This window comes from Neolamprologus multifasciatus, chromosome 14, assembly GCF_963576455.1.
Source record: "Neolamprologus multifasciatus chromosome 14, fNeoMul1.2, whole genome shotgun sequence".
Classification (NCBI taxonomy): domain Eukaryota; kingdom Metazoa; phylum Chordata; class Actinopteri; order Cichliformes; family Cichlidae; genus Neolamprologus; species Neolamprologus multifasciatus.
Window position 1 is genome coordinate 36,445,293 of NC_140452.1, and position 19,153 is coordinate 36,464,445.

At 43.3% G+C, this 19,153-nt stretch overlaps 1 protein-coding gene and 1 long non-coding RNA gene across 5 annotated transcripts in view; both read left to right on the forward strand.

Annotated features, from left to right (window-relative positions):
* Positions 1 to 19,153, forward strand: part of sorl1 (sortilin-related receptor, L(DLR class) A repeats containing) — a 91,519-nt gene that overhangs the window by 465 nt on the left and 71,901 nt on the right. The window lies entirely within an intron of this gene.
* On the forward strand, positions 6 to 19,046 carry LOC146504562 (uncharacterized). Its single transcript, XR_014877938.1, has 2 exons — positions 6 to 1,625; positions 2,541 to 19,046. It is a non-coding gene; the product is annotated as an uncharacterized LOC146504562 (long non-coding RNA).

The following is a 19,153-nucleotide window of genomic DNA, read 5'->3' on the forward strand; positions in this document are numbered from 1 at the left end:
TAATGTAACGCATTAACTGCGTGATACCGCTCACTTTGACGCTTCACCTCAGCCTGACCTTACTGGTATGGGTGGCGTAAAGAAATTACGCACTGTTGTTTCCGAAGTAGCATCAATTCCTGCACCTTATGCTTGAAGCAGGCTCCTGTTGTGTGGGGGTCGGTTTACCTGATGCCTTTAAACGTCACACTGGCAGTGTAACGTTACAATTCACTAAACGTTCATTCAAATGAATGTAATTGGTCAGCGGCAACCTGTCCGCCACACTTTCGACTGTCGCTGAAGAAGCGAGACAAAAGTAAGACACTGCGTATGTTCAACGGATGGCTAAGTTCCCGAAACATCTCGTTTGTCGTGCTCGGGAACGGAAGCGTCACAAGATCAGAAAAGTGAATTAGGCAGAGGCTTTGGTGTCAGTGTAAGGGGACTGGGGCTAACGCTAGGTGCGAAACAAATGTCCGTGTCTTTACCTGCCGTCTCCGGGGGGTGGGCTGAAGTGAAATCACCAAACGTGGATCCCATACAAAGAGCCCACGGAGGCAGACAGAGCAAGAAACATACACGAGGCTCCGTATTTATCGTTAAATGCTGCACACATGACAGAAAGTGAATGAAAACATTTCTATTTAGCAAAAACGGGGCATGAAACATTCTTCCTTTAATAATGCCCCAGTGTGCAAAAAGAATGTGAAAGCACTAAGAGGGATTACTTTGGAAAAACAACAACAAACTGAAGATTTTGGCTGAAAAGTGAATAAAAATGTCCAAATTTTAAGTGGAATTAAGCGTGGAGCTCCCCACACCCCAGGCCACTGACCTCAGTTTGGCTAAATGTAAAAGCAAATGTTTTCCTGGTGATTTGCACCTTTGGGCCACTTCCACAGCTGCTGCATTGGTTTGTCTTATCTGTGTCCTTGCCCCCCTCACCCATAGTATTCTTTGCTAAGGAGAAGGTGGAGCCCAGTAATGGTTAACTACAGTGCTCTTAAGTGCTATTATAGCATTGGTATTCATTACAATGCATTGTAATAAATATAATGCTATTGCACTCTTTGTTGTCTTGTGGGATTATACAGCTATTGAGCATGCACAGACAACAGCATGATGAAGGTTGTTTAATGAAGCATTGCAGCTTCAGTTGTGCCAAGGGAACACAACTGACAGGAAAAACAGCTCACTCCCACTAAAGAAAAAGGAATTCATCACCGTGGTTCTCTATTTCAAGTATGATGAACTTTGCTGGAAACCTTTTCAAGTCAACTGGCTTTTATTGTCATCTCAACCATGTACAGTGCTACAGTACAGTTTGAGACGATACTGCGTTCCTCCGAGACCGCGACGCTACATATTACATACAACAGATGAACACAGGACTATGTAAAGTGCAATGTGCAAAAATTGCAAAAAAAACCAAGACAAGACCTTGCAATGGAAATGTGCAAAATACTGAGTATTGTGCAAAAAATAACTTGGCGCCTGAAGGTGTGTGTGTGTGATCCCAGTCACTGAGTGTTCAGGAGTCTGAACGCCTGCAGGTAAAAGTCTGTAGACTGTTGTGCTGCAGTGTGATAGTAAACAGGAAAACCTTGGGTTCAGTTCTGAAAGATGAACAACATAACATCATTGTTTAACCCTTTAAAACCGGTCGGAGCGGGCACGCTCCGTTTTGCGTAACTATTTTTAAATCCCGGTAGCTCTGCAACCACGTGAGCTAGCGCAATAATTTTTTTTGCATATGAAACCGGAGGAGTTGTACTTACATCTTCTGCCATCAGCTTGTCCTCGGTCACAGTTTCCTTCCACATATAACTTTGCAAAAACTGCATAAAAAGCACTTGCAGCAACAAAAACATAATATTCCAGAAACGCGCTTTGCCGATCCGATCAGCTGTTCGTAACACTTCCTACGTCCATCAGCGCGAACTTTTGCATGTCCGCCATGACCTGCCTAAAACCGGAAGTGACGTCATTTTCGCGGAAATGTAGTTTTTTACCATCAGGGCCTCATGAGCCTATACTGGTGTTTTTAAAAGTTATGTTTGACTTTATGACTTTCTGTGTGGTTTCTGGGATGCTTAGGACTCATATTGCACTGCTGGAAATAGTTTATTTTGATGCATATGCTGCTTTATTGCAAATTTGCATTATAATATTTATTTTCGTTTTTCCTGCAGTGTATAAAAATTGGTGTATTTCAAAAATAAAACTATGAAGACACTCAAAATAAATTTCCTGTGGTAGGAAACTAGTTTGTGCAACTTTTTTGTATTTACAGTTTTGAGGGATAAGCCTCTTAAATTTCTCTAACTAGAAATATATGTTAAAAAAACAAAAACGATTTTCAATTTTTTTTGTAGTTTATTGCACTTTTTTGCAATTTATGTAATTACTATGCACTTAATGCAGACATATTATTAAAATTTAGGCTGTAATGGTTGTATTGATGTATAGCAACTTGAAATGCTCCCAAAAATGGCTCCACAGCATGTAAACATATAATATAAGCTCTGGTGGACTTGGTTCTATGGTAGGTCTTAAAGGGTTAAAGAAAACTTTTTATTATATTCCATATTTTCACCAACCTGCCACATCATTCTTTGTGAGGGGCAGCCAATCAGAACAAAGGGAGGGGAAGAGAGCTAAAACACCTTTGGTCAGACAGTGGATCAACTGAGGGGCTCTGCTAAGGCTCACTATAAGATGCATAAGGATCGTTTTCCATTGAGGCATACAGATAAATGTAAAAGATCCAGAGAATTAAATGGCTGTAAATTTAGGAAACAAGTCAAGTTACTCTTTTGAAAAAGCAGCAGAAAAAAGTTGGAGTATGAAAACAAATATTGTTTAGTGTTTAATTGGTGGCAAAATTTATATATTGGTTTTCAAGGAACGGACAAAAGTATCTGTGTCTGTTTAAAAACCCAACGAATGCTTTGTACGAGAGAAGAGAGGCAAATGGACGTGTTCACGAGTTGTCATATCACAGGTTTGGATGACGCCATTAATGTGAAGGTCAGATGGAGATGTGGACAACGGCAGCTTTATGTCAAACCAAAGTTTACGGCAGGAAGTTTCAATGTATTTTCTCTGTGTCCGAATGCAGGAAGCTTCCCTCGTTGTGTCAGCCATGACCAAGCCATTTCCCAGTCGTAGTAAGTCTTCATATCTAAGGACCTTCACTGGGCAAAATTCCTACTAAACTTCTTACACAACCCACCTGCTTCAGCGCTCACATGCTCTCTTGAAACAGTGTGTTGTCCTAGAAGTGCAACACTTCAAACAGCTGCAGTTTGTCTGCTTTGATAAAATTGATATCAAATAATTGATAAAAATGCAGAAACACACAGGAGTTCACGATAACACTCAAGTTATTAAAAAATAGTAAATGCTAAGATTTTATTAGGCTGCAAATGTGTTCAAGGTATTTTTTTTATTATTCATTGATCTGCAGAGTATCACTTATTTAGTCTTCAGGTTTCTGTTTTTTCATATTTAATAACCTCGAACTAGAGTATATTTGGTTTTAAAACCACTTAAGGGACACTTAAACTATGTAGAATTACACTTTTGTCACCTGAGGCGCTGCAGGTTCACACATCTGGATCTGAGCAGCATCTTCTGTCTGTCTGTGAACAGCATTAGTCACGTCTCTGTTATTATGATCTATCATAACAGCACTATAGCGTTTTACATGGTATAAAAGTGTCGTATCAAAATATCATTGTGGTAATATTATGATTTTGCCAAAATTAACTTGATCTAACTTTGAGGTTAAATCAACCAAACCTTCTTTCCACTGATGCTCTGTGGGTTGGGCTTTGGCTCAGCCACTCAAGGACTGTCACTCATTGTCCTGAAGCCGTTCTATTCTTCTTCTAGCTGTTTGCTTCAGGTCAGGATTAAAAGTAAAGTTAAAGTAAATAAAACTGTACAAACTGCTGTCAGAGAGTTCCAGAGTCTGGGGGCCAATGTTGCTCTGTCTCCTATAGTTTTCAGCCTCATATGCTGCACAGCCAGCAGGACCCTGATCACATGACATCACGGGTAGGGATGCTAATCGAGAACCGGTTCTTGTAGCGACCCAGTTCTCGGTAGTTCAGTTTCTTTGAATTTTTAGTCTGTTTATTGATCTATCCGTTCCACTTGCACTTCACTATACACTACAAGTGATTTCAGTTCATGTACCAGTGAAGGAAAATAGTGGGTCAAGAGCACGGGTATGATGAGAGCACGATGGTGAAGTGCAAACGCTCTGTGCAAGCGTCTGCACAGACAGCATGCTGAGGCTAAGCTAGCCAAGAATCCAGAGTGATGTTAAAGCTGACCCAGCCCTGCAGACTCACCTCCAACTTCAACAGGTACCAAACTGTTTCTACTGGTTTCTAAAGTAGAATCACCATGGTGATGGCTGTGAAGTCTGTTTGTGCTGGTTTCATTCTTGCTTTGTGCTGTAAACTTAGCGTTAATGGCTAAATACTAAATGGCGTTGTTCCTGCTGGTGCAGGGTCCGCTCTTCGGCAAAGGTTTCTCCACGTGGTTCAGTCCGAGGTCCGAATGTCTTCCTAAATTTTGTCCATCCACTGTTTCTTCGGTCTGCCTTGAGGCTGGCATCCTTCTGGGTCGGTCCTCATAGCCGTTTTTGCTACAGAGTTCTCATTGCTTCGAATCACGTGTCCATAGCACCTCAGGCGGGATTTAAGCATCTTTTCCTTAATTGGGGCTACACCTAGTCGCTTCCGTATGTCTTTGTTCGTAACACAGTCCCATCTTGTAATTCCCAGCATCATCGAGCATGTGCATCTCCATGGTGTTTAGGGCCTGTTCATGTGTGGTCAATGCAGGCAACATGCGGAGCCATACAGGGCTACTGGGCGACCACCGTTTTGTAGATTTTATAATATAATATCCACAAAACTTAAAAAGAGGTTGTACACACACAATACGGTAATATTATGTTGAAGCACAGTACGTATCACTCAGTGAGGCTCCGCCTACGATAGCCGTAATGCTCCGACAATCCATCAAGTGGTGTGGCTTCGTAGCTTAGCGAAGTTGTACTGAAACATTTGACAGATTTTCGAGCGCCGTGCATATAAAATCGTTTCGAGGTCAGTAAACACAACCAGAGTTCATACATAAGGCACACGGGATTATAAGGGGCTCTGTCAACTTTCAGAAAAATCAAAGGATTGATTTTAAGTGTGCCGTATTTTCCAAAAAACACAGTAATAACGACGGCCCGCTAGCATGCTCTATCAAAAATAGTGCTTTGTTGTGTATCTGACGGACAAACACCAAACCAGTTCCACACCAATCAATCAATCAATCAATCAATCAATCAAGGCTTTATTCGCCACGTGCAGGTTGCCCTGCAGTGAAATAGGCCATCAGTTTGGGGGCCTCCTTCCAGGTATTCAGTCTTTTTTTGTATTGAGCTGCATACCATATTCATCGAGCCGGGTCTTCCAGAGTTGAGTCGTCGTTTGGGTCTCTTCTCTGTCTTTGCTGGCGAGGAATACGTCATCAGCAAAGAGGAGAGACCATGGATGAGGTAACTGGAGGTCGGCCGTGATGGTATCCATTAGGGTTGGGGGAAAAAATGGATACTGTGTAGTATGGTGATATTTTGTTTGCTAATAATGTATGGATACAGGGACAGCAGAAATTGATATTTTGTTACAAAAAGGTTTTTGTGCTCTGACTTCAGAGCATGTTGATCCTTTTTCTGAGCAAGAATCCTGACATTCCTTCACTGTCCAAATGTGTTTAATAAACATGACAGTTTACTTATTTTAATTTAAGACATGTTTTATTTTAATTAAGTTTAAAACTTTTTTATTTAATGTAAAATTATATTTTGTTTTAATTTACTTTCAAATTCTTCAGTTGCTGAAGGGGCTGCATAGTTTTCATAAACTGCATAGTTCAGAATAGCTATAATTGTACCAGATGGTTGTTCAGTTAAGTTGGACTAGACTGTAATACAAACCGTTCAGTTTGTCAACAATCAAACTGAAATGAGAGAAAGACTGAGTGTGAGACTTTGATATTAGAGAAAATGAATATTGATAAAGTTTACCTTTATGTACAGAATCTGAATATCGCTAAATATTTTTAAAAATTGCAATAATATCGTATCGTGCGTTAAGTATTGTGATAATATCGTATCGTGGGATGTATGGTGATTCCCACCTCTAGTATCCATACAAAGGATAAAGAGGAGGGGTGATAGAGCTGATCCTTGGTGGACTCCGACGCTAACGGGGAAGGGAGGTGATAGTCCAGCAGCGCATCGGACTGAACTGGTGACGTTGTCGTAGAGGAGCTGTATTGATTTGACATACGCCTCAGGGACACCATGCGATCTTAGGGAGTGCCATATGAGGTCATTGGGTACCCTGTCGAAAGCCTTTTCAAGGTCTAGGAAGGCTGTACCGTCTTGTTCTTTTCCCTTTGCTTCTCCAGCAGGAGGCGGGCGGCGTGTATGGCGTCAGTTGTTCCGCATCCCTTTACGAAACCGCATTGGTTGCGGGTGACGTTGACAATTTCCCGAAGACGTGCATTGATGACTCTTTCGAATATTTTCACCGTGTGACATAGTAGGCGAATAGGACGATAATTTGAGCATTCGGCTACATCCCCTTTGTTCTTCCATATGGGTATGGTAATACTGGTAATACTGGTAATACTGGTCGTCCAGGCCTTTGGGACTTCCCCTGTGCTGAAAGTCTTGTTAAACAATTCTGTCAGGATGGCCACGTCCCCGAGAAGCTTCCAGACTTCGGTTGGGATATCGTCTGGTCCAGTTGCTGGTCCAGTAGGAAGATATGTTTCAATAACTGTTGAAATTGGTCTGAAACTGCTAAGAAGGCTTGAGCTTCAGTTTGAATTTATTTTTTCTAAGGGACCACAAGATGAACCACGAATGTTGTGGAGGGCAAAACCAATAAGCTGAACTCAATTCTGCTCAATATTAATTTGATCTCTACATAAAGAGTTACTGCTAAGAACAGATGTTACGATTAGGCAATGAAAAGTATATACTATACTAGGGTATAGTAAAAAGCCAACGTTTTATCAGCATTTAATCAAAATGAAGCCTTAAAATTTCAATGACTTTTAACTTTAAGAAGCTTTATTGTTATAGCTGTTTTTTAGTCTGTTTTGGGCTTGAACAAGTGCTTTAAAGTCAGCATCACTGTCTGATGTGGAAATTCGAAGCACAGTCATATCAACAGGAAATGCCAAATCTGCGTAGCGCTCAGAAGCAGAAGACGATGTCATGACCTTGCTTTTCATAAAACTCTTACATTTCGGCTCGCTGTTTAACGCTTTGTCCAGGCTGAGCCGTCTAACAGCTGAGGGGTGGCTTCTGTCTCCCAAAGTGTACCAGACTGTGATTAAGTGCTCTGTCCTGATCAAGTGAATTATTAGAATTACAACACCAACACCATGGTTAATTTTTAGCACTGACTGACACAGCACCTCCTCATGTATAATACGGTTCAAAAACACCAATTTTATTTCTCCATTCATTTCATTTCTTTATCTTAAGTGGTTGAAATGTCGAACATTCACCCATTGGTTGTAACACGTGACAGTTTGTCAGGCGTAACCAAGCATGCTGTCATAGTCCCTTTGATTCAGTGCATTTCTGCCATCTCCCTGTAATTTCAAACTCATTGTTGTCACATGTGCAAGCTGGGATATGAGTAACTGGGTTCAGTCATGGACTTCACAGGTCTCGTCCAGAGCCAAAAAGAAAAAGTCAAAATAATCTGCTTGGCTTTTAAACAAAGCTCCAGATTTCCTGCAACGTCCTCGTCTTATGGTTTGCCTGGAGAGGGGCAGAGTCTCAAATGCTTCTTATTTCTCAGGGGATATCAATGCAGCAGAGTTTAACAAAGATAAGGGACCCATCAGATACTGAAATGGCCAAACTGGTCAGGACTGGTCCAGTGTGATTCGTGTACACTCTGGAGCTGGTTTTCCTTGCAGGTCTCTCTGCATTTATTCTTCTCTGACCAGCTTTTCTGTTGCGTCTGCTGAGAATCATTTTTAACTTGATGCTCCCATCAACAGTCTCGTTTTCAATGCACAGCAATGAGCCAAACTGTTAAAAACACATCTAATATTATCTAATATTACATAATTTTAAGGACTGACATGAGCATGCACTACAACCTGCAATCCACTTCCTGGATGGTTCTGTGCTCAGCTAGATCGTTAGTTTGAATTTCAGGCTGAGAGTAAGGGAAACATCAAACTTACAGACCCCACTGAGGTGCAGTGGGGCTCTCCCACACCCATGTCACAGGTTTTTTGTTTTTTAAACATACACTGAGACGTTGACACAGAGAGGAAATAAAACATGTTTTCATAGATTACTGTCTGGTGGTGTGCACGGCTAGTCCATTAGATGATCAGTTGTTGGTGTTCACCTGAGATATTCACCAGTTAAAGTGATTATTCATATTTTCTTAATGTCTGTTGATTGTTATGTATCTGTACGGCAGGATGCAGCAGCCTCTGTCTCAGGAAGTTGTGAAAAAACTGTGAAGTAAAACAGATGAGAACCACAGTAACCAGTGTTGGTCGGCAGTGCTTTGATGTAGAAAATCAACCTTTCTTTGTAGGCTGCAGCACAGTGCTGGTCCTCATTCAGTGCTGGAAGCTAATCTGCAAAGAAGGCTTCTGCTGCTAGCATTCATGCTAGTCACACTCAGCAAACTAATCTGACCAATGAGCCGCCTGCGTTTCAGTGATAGGACTTGCTTAAAATTCTGATTAATGAACACATAAAAATTACACAGACAATTTTAAACCTCATACATTAAGACTGGACGTTGGACTTGCTGTATTTCACCTCGGCCTGTATTATCCCGTGTGTATTTTTGTTACCTGGTGCCACACAATAAGACCAGCCCAGGCATGTCTGAGAGCAGGAGCCATGTTTCAGGCTTCAGTGTAGTAAAAATTGAGCTGCTTCTACAGCCTGTGACAAAGCACCAAACATGCAAGAAAACTCTCAACGCTAAAGGGGGAAACGACAAGCGCTGAGCCAAAAAACACACTGCTAAAGACAACCAAGCTAGGAAGGAGGCGATGCTAACAGCTGGTGATGTAAGGCTGAAGAGTAAACCAAACATCGCTGTAGCATTTGCTATTTACACTCTAAATCACAGGTGGAGCAAATGGTGGATGGAAATTACTGATGCAGTTATGTGGTGGTAAAAGCAGCTGGTTAAAAAGCTCGACAACGTCCCAGGTTGAAAATATTTCTCACTTTTATGATGAGGCAACATTGTGCAGGCTCCTGGGGGATTACAAGAAAAAACTACTTTAGTTATTGTAAAACAGGATTTACTAACACTTCCAGGGAAAACACTGCCTAACTTTAGCTTATGCTGTGTCGCTGCTGTTGCTGCCGGCACCTCGTGGCGTCAGTGACAGTGGAAACCAAGGATGGATAATGCTGTTTATTTTGTTAGCACAAATCAATGCTGCTACCTGCAAGCTGCAGTCACTGCAATTTCTTTCTCTATGTCATCATAAATATAATTATCGCAAATGTCCTTGAAGGTTTTTGATTTTTATTGTGGATTTTAAGGCTACATTTTCCATCTCGAGTTGATTCAGACAAACGTTAATCTGCTGGATCTCACACAGCACAAAAGGAATGTGCTTTGTCAAGCGATTTGTGGGTATTTTGAGCGTAGATAATTCAAAAACAACAATCGGGGACAATAACCACAGTTTTGATCTTTGAGACTTTGCTCTACACGACTGTTCTGTTTAAGGAGAAGTTGGACAGATGTGCACAGAGAGACCAATAAATATGTCACACAACCCAACTGACGGGGCGCTCACTTTCTCACTTTAGACATCCCGTACATTTCAATGCCCCCACACCGCCCATGTCTTCAAACTGCACTAGTGTGTGACAGAAACGTGCATGTGAGCTGCGCGATCAGCTGGAGTTGGTGTCGTGTTTACAGCAGCATCGATCTCTCCACCCTGAAAGCAGTAGACGCTTTCCTCTGAGCAACAGCGCGCCTCTTTACGCTCCGTTCTGATGCTTGTGTGCTGATTCTGGTGCTCAAACCCTCTTTAAAATTCACCACACTGTCTCACTGTGAGCTGTCTGCACGCAGCCCACTGTGTGTGCATCTGCTCCGGCATGAAAACGACTTCATTGGTTTTTATCTGGTCGAGTTTGTAAAGCTGCTGTAAGACGTATCAAGCAGAGCCTTCTCGGTGTGGGCCAACTTGGGCCCATGTCTCAGTAGATCTTTGTAGCATTCATCATTTTCTATCGAGTGGCGGCATACCACACAGTAACAAGGATGTTCAACATTATCATTTGGCTGCCTTTCATTTGCTTTCATGCATTATTTTGGTGTGGAAGCCCTGCAACACTTTGCTTTGTGAGTCTGCAAAGAACTCGGAGGTCTGCAGTCACACTGGGAGGAGAACAGGGTTCAGTTGTGTCTCGTCCCTGTTCCACCGGCCGGCCTGAGCATGGACACTGGACAGTCAGCTCGAGGTGAGAGCGCAGCGAGACTTCTCTGCCGGCCAGTCCTGCAGAGATGATGTCATTGTTTCAGTCGGGCTTCGTCGACTCTCTTGGCCACGCTGCCACCCCCAACGCACACACACAGCTGAGCTGAGGAGTGGGGAGGGTGGAGAATGGGCTGAATGCCCGTGCATATCGTTGGTGCAATCCACTCCTTGGTACTACCAGACACTGAGCCGACCGCCTCCATCCTTACAAAGAAATATGAAAGCACTAGAAGGGTGGGAAGCAAATGTGAGAGTTTAATAGAAATCTTTCATGTTTTTCCTTTCATGGTGGCGAGATAATTGGAGCAGTTAATACTTTGTTTTTGTGTGTGTGTGATTTCTTAATCCAAATTTTGACTGAAAAGATGAGGTATGTACAAGCACCACAAGGATATCAGTGCCATGCAGACTGCTTTCTGTGATAAAGCCCACTCGCGAGGCCCTGCGGTATTATATACTTCAGCATCCACTTTATGACAGTAACTAACAGAGCGGCGGTCTCGTCCAGCTCCACCATGTTGAAGTGCAGCACTCGACCTCAGCATAGTGACACAGGATGTTCTCCACTTGCTGTAGCTTCCGGTTAGTGCAGCTCTCTGTCCACAGCTGCTGTCTCTATCCACGGGTCAAGACTGTGGAGCTGCACTCTGTCTAACAGTGGACGAGAGTCTTCTCCATCAGTCTGGATCGTCTGTCCAGGAGAAGCTCAGAATGTTCAGCTGCTGCTGAGCGTTTATGAGGAACAATGTTGATGATATCTTTTGTAGGACGGGGAAAAAAAAGCTTTAGTGAGTAACTGAACCTGATCTCCGTGTGAAGCGCTTGTGTCTTATGGTGCTGTTTTGAGTACATTCCAGCTCCTGGAGCTTTTGTCAGGAATGTTAAAGATGGATTTCTTGGTGTAGGGTTGCAGAGTTATGTTCATGTATGAACATGGGTAAAACTGCACAGCGGCGTTCAAACAGGCAAAGGGATCAAGTTGAGCTGTGTCCTGTAGTCAGATGTTGGGTGGTAGAGCGCAGTCTATGCACGTGTCTGCATTTACCCAGGGAGCAGTCTTTACACTGCGTTACCTCTTTGTCTGGATCTTGTTTGATTTGAATGTTAATGTTTCACTCGGTGCTAATCCTGCTCTGCTGATGTGTGTGTGGCCTGCTCCCAGTAACTCATGCATAAGCCTGGTTTGCTGTATTTCACCTCAGCCTGACACGTCTCATACAGAGCACCAAACACTGCAACAACATGTTCCACATGAACCATTTCTCCACCTGGATGATGTGATAAATAGACTGGTTTTTATATATAGTACACAATAGGGCAGGGCAATATGGACAAAACTATTTATCCCAATATATATTTGAACATGTGTGATATAACTGACGCGAGACAAAAACAAAATACTTTATAACTCCACAACTTTATTAGTGCAAAAACCCATCAATTCTTTTTCACTTAAACAAGCAGCTGTTTTTTATGTGCATTAAAGTTATATAAAAATGTAACAGTGCAAATACAAATTCCTTGCTGACAGTTTAACCAAAAGGGATTTCCAACGGAAATGGGCCGACATATCCTGAGCATAACCATGTATAATATCCACACAAGTTAAAAAGAGGTGCTTTGCAACATTAAACTGCAGTGTGCCAAATAAAAAAGTCAAATACATATTTTTCGGACCATAAGACACATTAAGTGAAACAAAGCAGTCAGAAAAATCAAACTTTATTCAACTCATTCTTCTTGCTTCCTCCACTTCTGTACCATTGATTCATTAATGCTGTATTCTATCACAGCTGCTCTATTCCCATGTTGTTGCAGTATATTAATGACTAACCTCGTATTGTGGATGGATTATCTCAGTTGTTCTCCTGACTGAAGTTTGGTCCGTTTACAGCATCCTGCCATGCGACTGTATTTGTCTCTAACCATCAGGAAGCTTCACGTTAACTTTTATCGAGTGGAAAAGTGTTAGCGTTCATCCTGCAGCTTCACTGTTTATGTTATGCTAACGTAGCTGTTTTGCTAGCAATCACGTAGCACATCATTAAATACCAGCTAGCCCAACTTCAGTAACCCTGCAAACGTCACTGCTGTTTAGTTTTCTGTCTTCATTTATGTTGGAAGTGATAGCAGAGCTGTACGTTTGAATGTTTTCAGAAATCTCTCAGTCAGAACATGCTATATCATGCTTAGGTAACTAGCGAAACTAGCGCGCTAACTTCCAGTAACTTCTAACTCTGTTAAATGTAATAAATTCTGTTTTCATGTATGCCTGGATGTTAAACTTAATTGTTACACCTGGTAAAGCAGCAACACTGATCATTTTATTAAAGATGAAAGAATTTAGACAGTTTTTAACTCTCAGTGATGCTGCAGTGTTCATTTGACTTTGGGACCTGAAGCTGACGGAGTTTTGGACCCAGATTAGTCCCAGATTTACGAGCATCCTTAGTCCGACAATAATAATAATGATAAAAATAATAATGGATTGCATTTATATAGCGCTTTTCGGGACCCCTCAAAGCACTTTACAACACCACTATTCATCCACTCTCACATTCACACACTGGTGGAGGCAGCTACAGTCGTAGCCACAGCTGCCCTGGGGTAGACTGACATACAATACAGCAATAACAACAGCCCGCTTGCATGTTCCACATCACTGAAGTTGCAGCATTTTTACAAACCAGTTCTGGTTCATTTCTTTCACTCAACGATCCGCCTTTCTCATTCTCCGTTGCCGCCATGCTTTTTGGCCATGTGCGTATGAAAACAAAGGCACTGCACATGCGCGTTTTACCCATATTCTATTGCGATATTTTATTTTCTTATTGTTGCCTAACATTGTACCGGTATTACAATGAATGATATGATATGGCCCAGCCCTACCATGGAGCAATGACAGGAGGAGACTGGCCTAAAGGACAAAGTACATTTGTCCATCTTGCTGGCTGTGTGTGTTGTGTATGATGAAATGGCAGCAGTGTGCTATGAAAGTCGGTGTGATGCTCGGGGCAATGTTCTGCTGCGTTCATGTGAACGTTCGGGACTCGTAGTAAGTGGCCTCCTTCAGCAGCGTGATGTGTGGCACACTGAACCAGGCAGGAGTGTTTGAACATGACAGGAACAGGCCTCCTAATTCCCAGATTTCAGTGTGTTTAAGCACAAAAACAGCTGCTGACACAAGTTTCAGTAACAGTGGCACATTTTTCTGTCTGCTGCCAGTACAGGTGTGTCAGGATACAGTGCTGCTTGTTTCCCTGCACTAACGACAGCACTCTGAAGCCAGGCGGTCTATTGAACCACTGTTTATGTATATATGTGTGAATAATGTAAAGAATGAATCTCAGCAGCAGCTGCAGTAAATCCAGGTTGTTCAGAGTATTGTGGAATATGAGGAAAACAAAGTTGAAGCCTGTCTGTGAGTGTTGTGCTTGAGTTGGATGATTTTGGGGCCTTGTTTTAAAAAGTGACCTCTGGAGCGTGCTCATCATCTCTGCTAACCCACCCAAATCCTTGACATAACTGTGTGCAGGCAAATTGAATTGTTGGTAATGTAGGCATGAGTAAGAAGATGCATCTGGTCCTGCTTATTAAACACAGCTCTGGTAATAGTAGCACAGTCCGATTCAAACGCTGGTTTGCAGTGTGAGTAAAGTGTTGCAGTGCTGATGTTAACCTGGTGCTTCATGCTGCAGGGTGAGTGACGGAGCCGCTCCGGTCTGTTAGCTCTCAGGGCTTCACCTTGGAGCGCTGGAGCTCCTCCCCTTCTGCACGTTACGATGATTTGGTTTGCTGGTTTTACTGGATGCTGTTTCACAGAATGTGGAGGCTTAAATGTGGAAAACATCACGTATTGTCTGCGAAACACTGAGACGAGGAGCGCTGCAGTACAGTTCCCCTGATGGCTGCTTGCGACGCCCTCTCCTCTTCATCCCACAAAAAGTGGCTGCATAACTGTCAGAAAGATTGATGGGCGTGAGCGTTTAAGGAGCTCCACGCTTCAGGACTGCCGTGTTGCAATGAGGAAGAAAAAACAGGACAGGCAGTGAGTCGTGACATTTCACTGACCTCAGGGCGGCTTCATCAGTGTCCTAAATAACAACACAAAGATGGGATGTCTCTCTTCTGCTGTTACTAAGCTACAGCTTGCCCCCTTGTCAAAACTCTGACGGTGTTTTTGTTTCCTGGACAGATACGAACGGGAGCTGAGCAGCAGACTTACCATCAGCTGTTTCTACACAATGTTCTGTAGGACAAAAACATGACACAGACTATTCCTATGAAATATTACTGCTTTCTTTAAAAGGACAAAATCCTACAATTAAAAAAAATGTTAAAACTTACGTCCATGGTAACCATGGTAACAGCAAGTGCTATTGAGTATGCCAAACATCCAATGAAGCGATGGCGGTGGGTGGGGTAAAAGGTGGGTACTGAATATAAATCCTCTTCATTAGTGTTGCAGAAAGCTGGGGGAGTAAATCTGTGCGCAGGGCAACGACAGAGTGACCTGCAACAGTTACCGCTAACCCCGAGAACGGACATGGGTCAGATTAGAAACTTTTATTTTGTGTAACCGTGGGAAACGGAGCTGCCCAATTAGCAACGTTCTTGTTGTGTAAAAAGTGTTTATGTGTCAGCACTGAAGCCATAAGAGTTTTTAAAGCAGGCATGAAGTTCTCTCGAGACTGCAGCCCGCTCACGTGTAATCAGCCGGCTGGCAGCTCCACAGCATTTTTGTAGCCTGGTGTAAATTGTTGGACTTCCTGTCGCAGAGTCAGATCAACGGCGATCTCCACCGTCTCAGCTGGAGGTAAACAGTGCGGCTGTACATGCGGTGAAATGGCAGTGGGGGGCTCTGTGGAGGGATCGGCGTGTCTTAAAAAACACTATAAAACATTTTACTGTGAGTTTCTGGGAACCCTCGAATATGCCTGTTGAAGCCCTGATCTATCAGCGACAGGAAGCGTGCGTGACGGGTCACGTTACGGTCAGCTAAGTAGCAGAATAAGTAGTAGGATTTAAGAGTGTAATAACGGACTGAAACAGAAGATGGCAGCACTGCATGTACAAGGATGCCAGCTGCCGTTAAACCCCGAAGAAGAAGAAGCTGTGTCCCAGAACTCATAGCGCAGCACAGCTCAGTTTCCAACAATGGCGGCAGCTAGTTAGTTTTAATATTACTCTTATTATTCTTTCTGGGTCACAAAATAAACGTTTAACATATTTTCAGGCGAGAATGTAGCTGTGTAAACCTCAAATATCTGCTCAGTTTATCAAGACACCACATATTTTCAAAAGCTCGCCGATGTTTTCGGAGACGTCTGTTACCCACTAGCTCGATAGCTAGCTGGGGGCTAGGCTAACTAGAGCCGTGAGAACACCGGACTCCCGGCTAATCGTTTTCAAACCCACCGCTGTCTTTGCTACTCAGGTTAAACATGATATATAAGTCACTTAGATAACTTAAAAATGTTGTTGTTTGGCTTTTTTCAGTATTTTATTTGTTCCTGAGTAAATCGGTTTGGCTGAGATTAAAGTTATAGTTTTTACACAGCTGAATAAACGTCAAGCAGACAGCTGATTATCAGAAGTGTGAGATGCTCAGAATTTACTCCGGTGTCCTGTTATATTTTAGATAGCAAGGAGTTTATTAAACTTCACCGAAACAATCTGCAAATTTCATTAAAATTTAATAAACTATCATCTTGTCTTTATTTTTAGTTAGCACATACTTTAAACACTTAAAGCTGTAAGCTAATGATAGTTATATAAGAGGAGATGCTGCTGGTGCAATAAGCTGTAGTTTTACGTCCAATGGATGATGATCTGATTAGTTGACTATCAAAGTAATGGTTTGTGGCAGCCCTAGTGGGAGTGTATACGGTGCACATGTTGTTGTCGTGGTGGGTGCGACATGTGCAGTGTAGCTGCACAGCAGTAATCACCCATGGCGGGACCACCCGTAGTGCTGACGGTCTTCCTGCAATTCGCTGCAACCTGACAGATAATATTTATCTCTGGACTCATCGCTGCTCTCTGGATTCATGTGTCCGTCCCGAGAGCCCCTTCACCCCCTCACAGGGACCAGCGATGCCAAAAATACAGAGATTTATCGCTGCAACACCTCGGCTCCAGACACGGCCCCGACTTTTACCTGAGGGAGGCGCGCTGAAGAAGACGGAGAGGAGATGACTAAAGCGTGTCTCAGTGAAGTTGACTGTCGCAGCGCCTCATAGTTGTCCCTTTGTTGGACCTTACATTTGTGTCCTCCAGGACATCTGTTCTGCTGTTTTCTGGTTAAATCATGCTAAAGAACAAATCTATCCTCGTACATCCTGCCTTTCGAGGCCGCCCCCTTAACCGCACAGCGAGCCTTGTTGCTGCATCACTCTATAGATTTTTAGACCGCTGTAGGTGGAGATATTAGCATCGCTGCATTTGGCAGAATGCCGTCGAACACTGGCACAAACGTGTGAATATTAACAGCACGTGAGGCGTGGCAGTGCGGGCTACACTGCCAGCAGTCGCTCTTTACTGCTGAAAAGTCTCAGGCTGAATATCTCATTAGTCCCTCGTGCAGTCATAATTTTACCTGTTTGGCATCGTCGTCCTCGCCGTTGTTGCGGCGGTGGCAGCAGACTGGGTGGAGGGTTGTGTCTGATCACAGCTGATACTTGTTGTTTGCTGCTCACTGAGAACTGCTAGAAAAATGCAGGGAAAGGCCTTTGAAGCAAAAAGGAGCGCTTCAGGCAGCCGGGCCCTTCTTAACATCATCAATAAAAGATGAGAAGAGGGAAGCAGAGAGAGCCGGCGACAAAGAAAGAGATGAAATCGCCTGGTTTTTTTATCATTGATCCAGGCGCCACGTGAGGTGCACCGAAGGAGATGGAGTTTGTGTTAAAGCAAGTTATTGGTCGGTCCTGTGCAGATGCACTGCTGGAGCACGATCAGCCAGATGTTTACGGAGTAAAAGAAAAGCTTTGCTCTGCAGCTCCGTCCTCTGTGCCACGCTGCCGCAACGTCTTCCAAGAAACCGTTCAGACACGCCGTCTCGCTCCTTTCAGCACCACGAGCAGGCCCTCTGCTCTTGATTTTAAACGTGCTTCCACATACATCGTCCTGCCGTCCACAGTGTTCCCAAAAAGCACAAAAGAATTGTGATGGATGGTTGTGCTCAAGCCCAAAGCGCCTTACTTTGAGATCCACGGGCAGAGAGGATGAAAAATCACGAGTAGCTTCACTGTCCTGACACTGACTCGCAGAGCAGAACTTCAGGCGTGTCCTGAAGGTTGTGACGTGCACCTGTGTGACCACAGACAAAAACTTTGTCCCTTCTTCAAGCACGGTGGCGGCCGACACAACGACAGACCGTCGTCCTGCTACAAGGTTATTAAAAGAAACAATTGCAAAAACCTCCCAAAACACCCAGTGGAAGCTAGACTGGTTAAACTGGTGGAATCTGAATCTGCTTTGTGGTTGTGTGTTGCTGCGGGGCGGGGCTTCCCCCCTGTTGCTTCTCTTGTGTCTTTCCTCTGCAGCTGCAGTTTGCTCAGCTGGTGTGCTGATGGTGACTGTTAGAGCTGCAGATCCATGTCAGGAGAGGCCAAAATACATTTTTGGAAACGGACTCTTTGTTAAATACAAATAAATGCGTATAAACAACTCCAGTGTGTTACAAACGGAGACTGTCAGCCGGTGACTCCCGTTAAAGGACACATGGGCCAGTTTTTCCCATGAAATATTGACTTGTGCTACTTTGATGTTGTTGCTGGATAAATCATTCAGATTGTGCAGCGTATCTGGATTCAGAGATTACATTTTTGGAAATGTTCTGACAGACGTGTGCTCAACAGCCTGGGGTTATCTCAGGTCACGGCCTGGTTTGTTTGAATTCCTTACCGAGTTGTCATAAAACTGGGAAGCGGCTTCAGATCTGTGAGCTCCGTTGATCCTTATCTTTTTGCATCGTTGGACAATCCGGCCGCCGAAGACAGAAAGTCGGTGTGAGGAGTCAGAGACGGGAGTTTGTGCCTGGCTTTGATTCGGCGCCTCAGATTCAAACCATATGCTGGCCTGAAGAAATGTCTGCATCCATCTTTGTGACTGTCAGCAGATCAGGATACTGTGTTAAACTCATCCGTCTCCTCGAGTGTCACGTGTCCACAGGGATAAAAACACTGGTGTTCTCACCAGCCTGTGCAAATGGGTACCCTAAAGTATGACTGCAGCTGTCCCGAGCCTTTATGGGGCCTTAAGCAGTAGAGGTGGGAATCACCAGACATCCCACGATACGATATTATCACAATACTTAACGCACGATACGATATTATTGCAATTTTTAAAAATATTTTGCGATATTCAGATTCTGTACATAAAGGTAAACTTTATCAATCATCATTTTATCTAATATCAAAGTCTCACACTCAGTCTTTCTCTCATTTCAGTTTGATTGTTGACAAACTGAACGGTTTGTATTACAGTCTAGTCCAACTTAACTGAATCAACCATCTGGTACAATTATAGCTATTCTGAACTATGCAGTTTATGAAAACTATGCAGCCCCTTCAGCAACTGAAGAATTTGA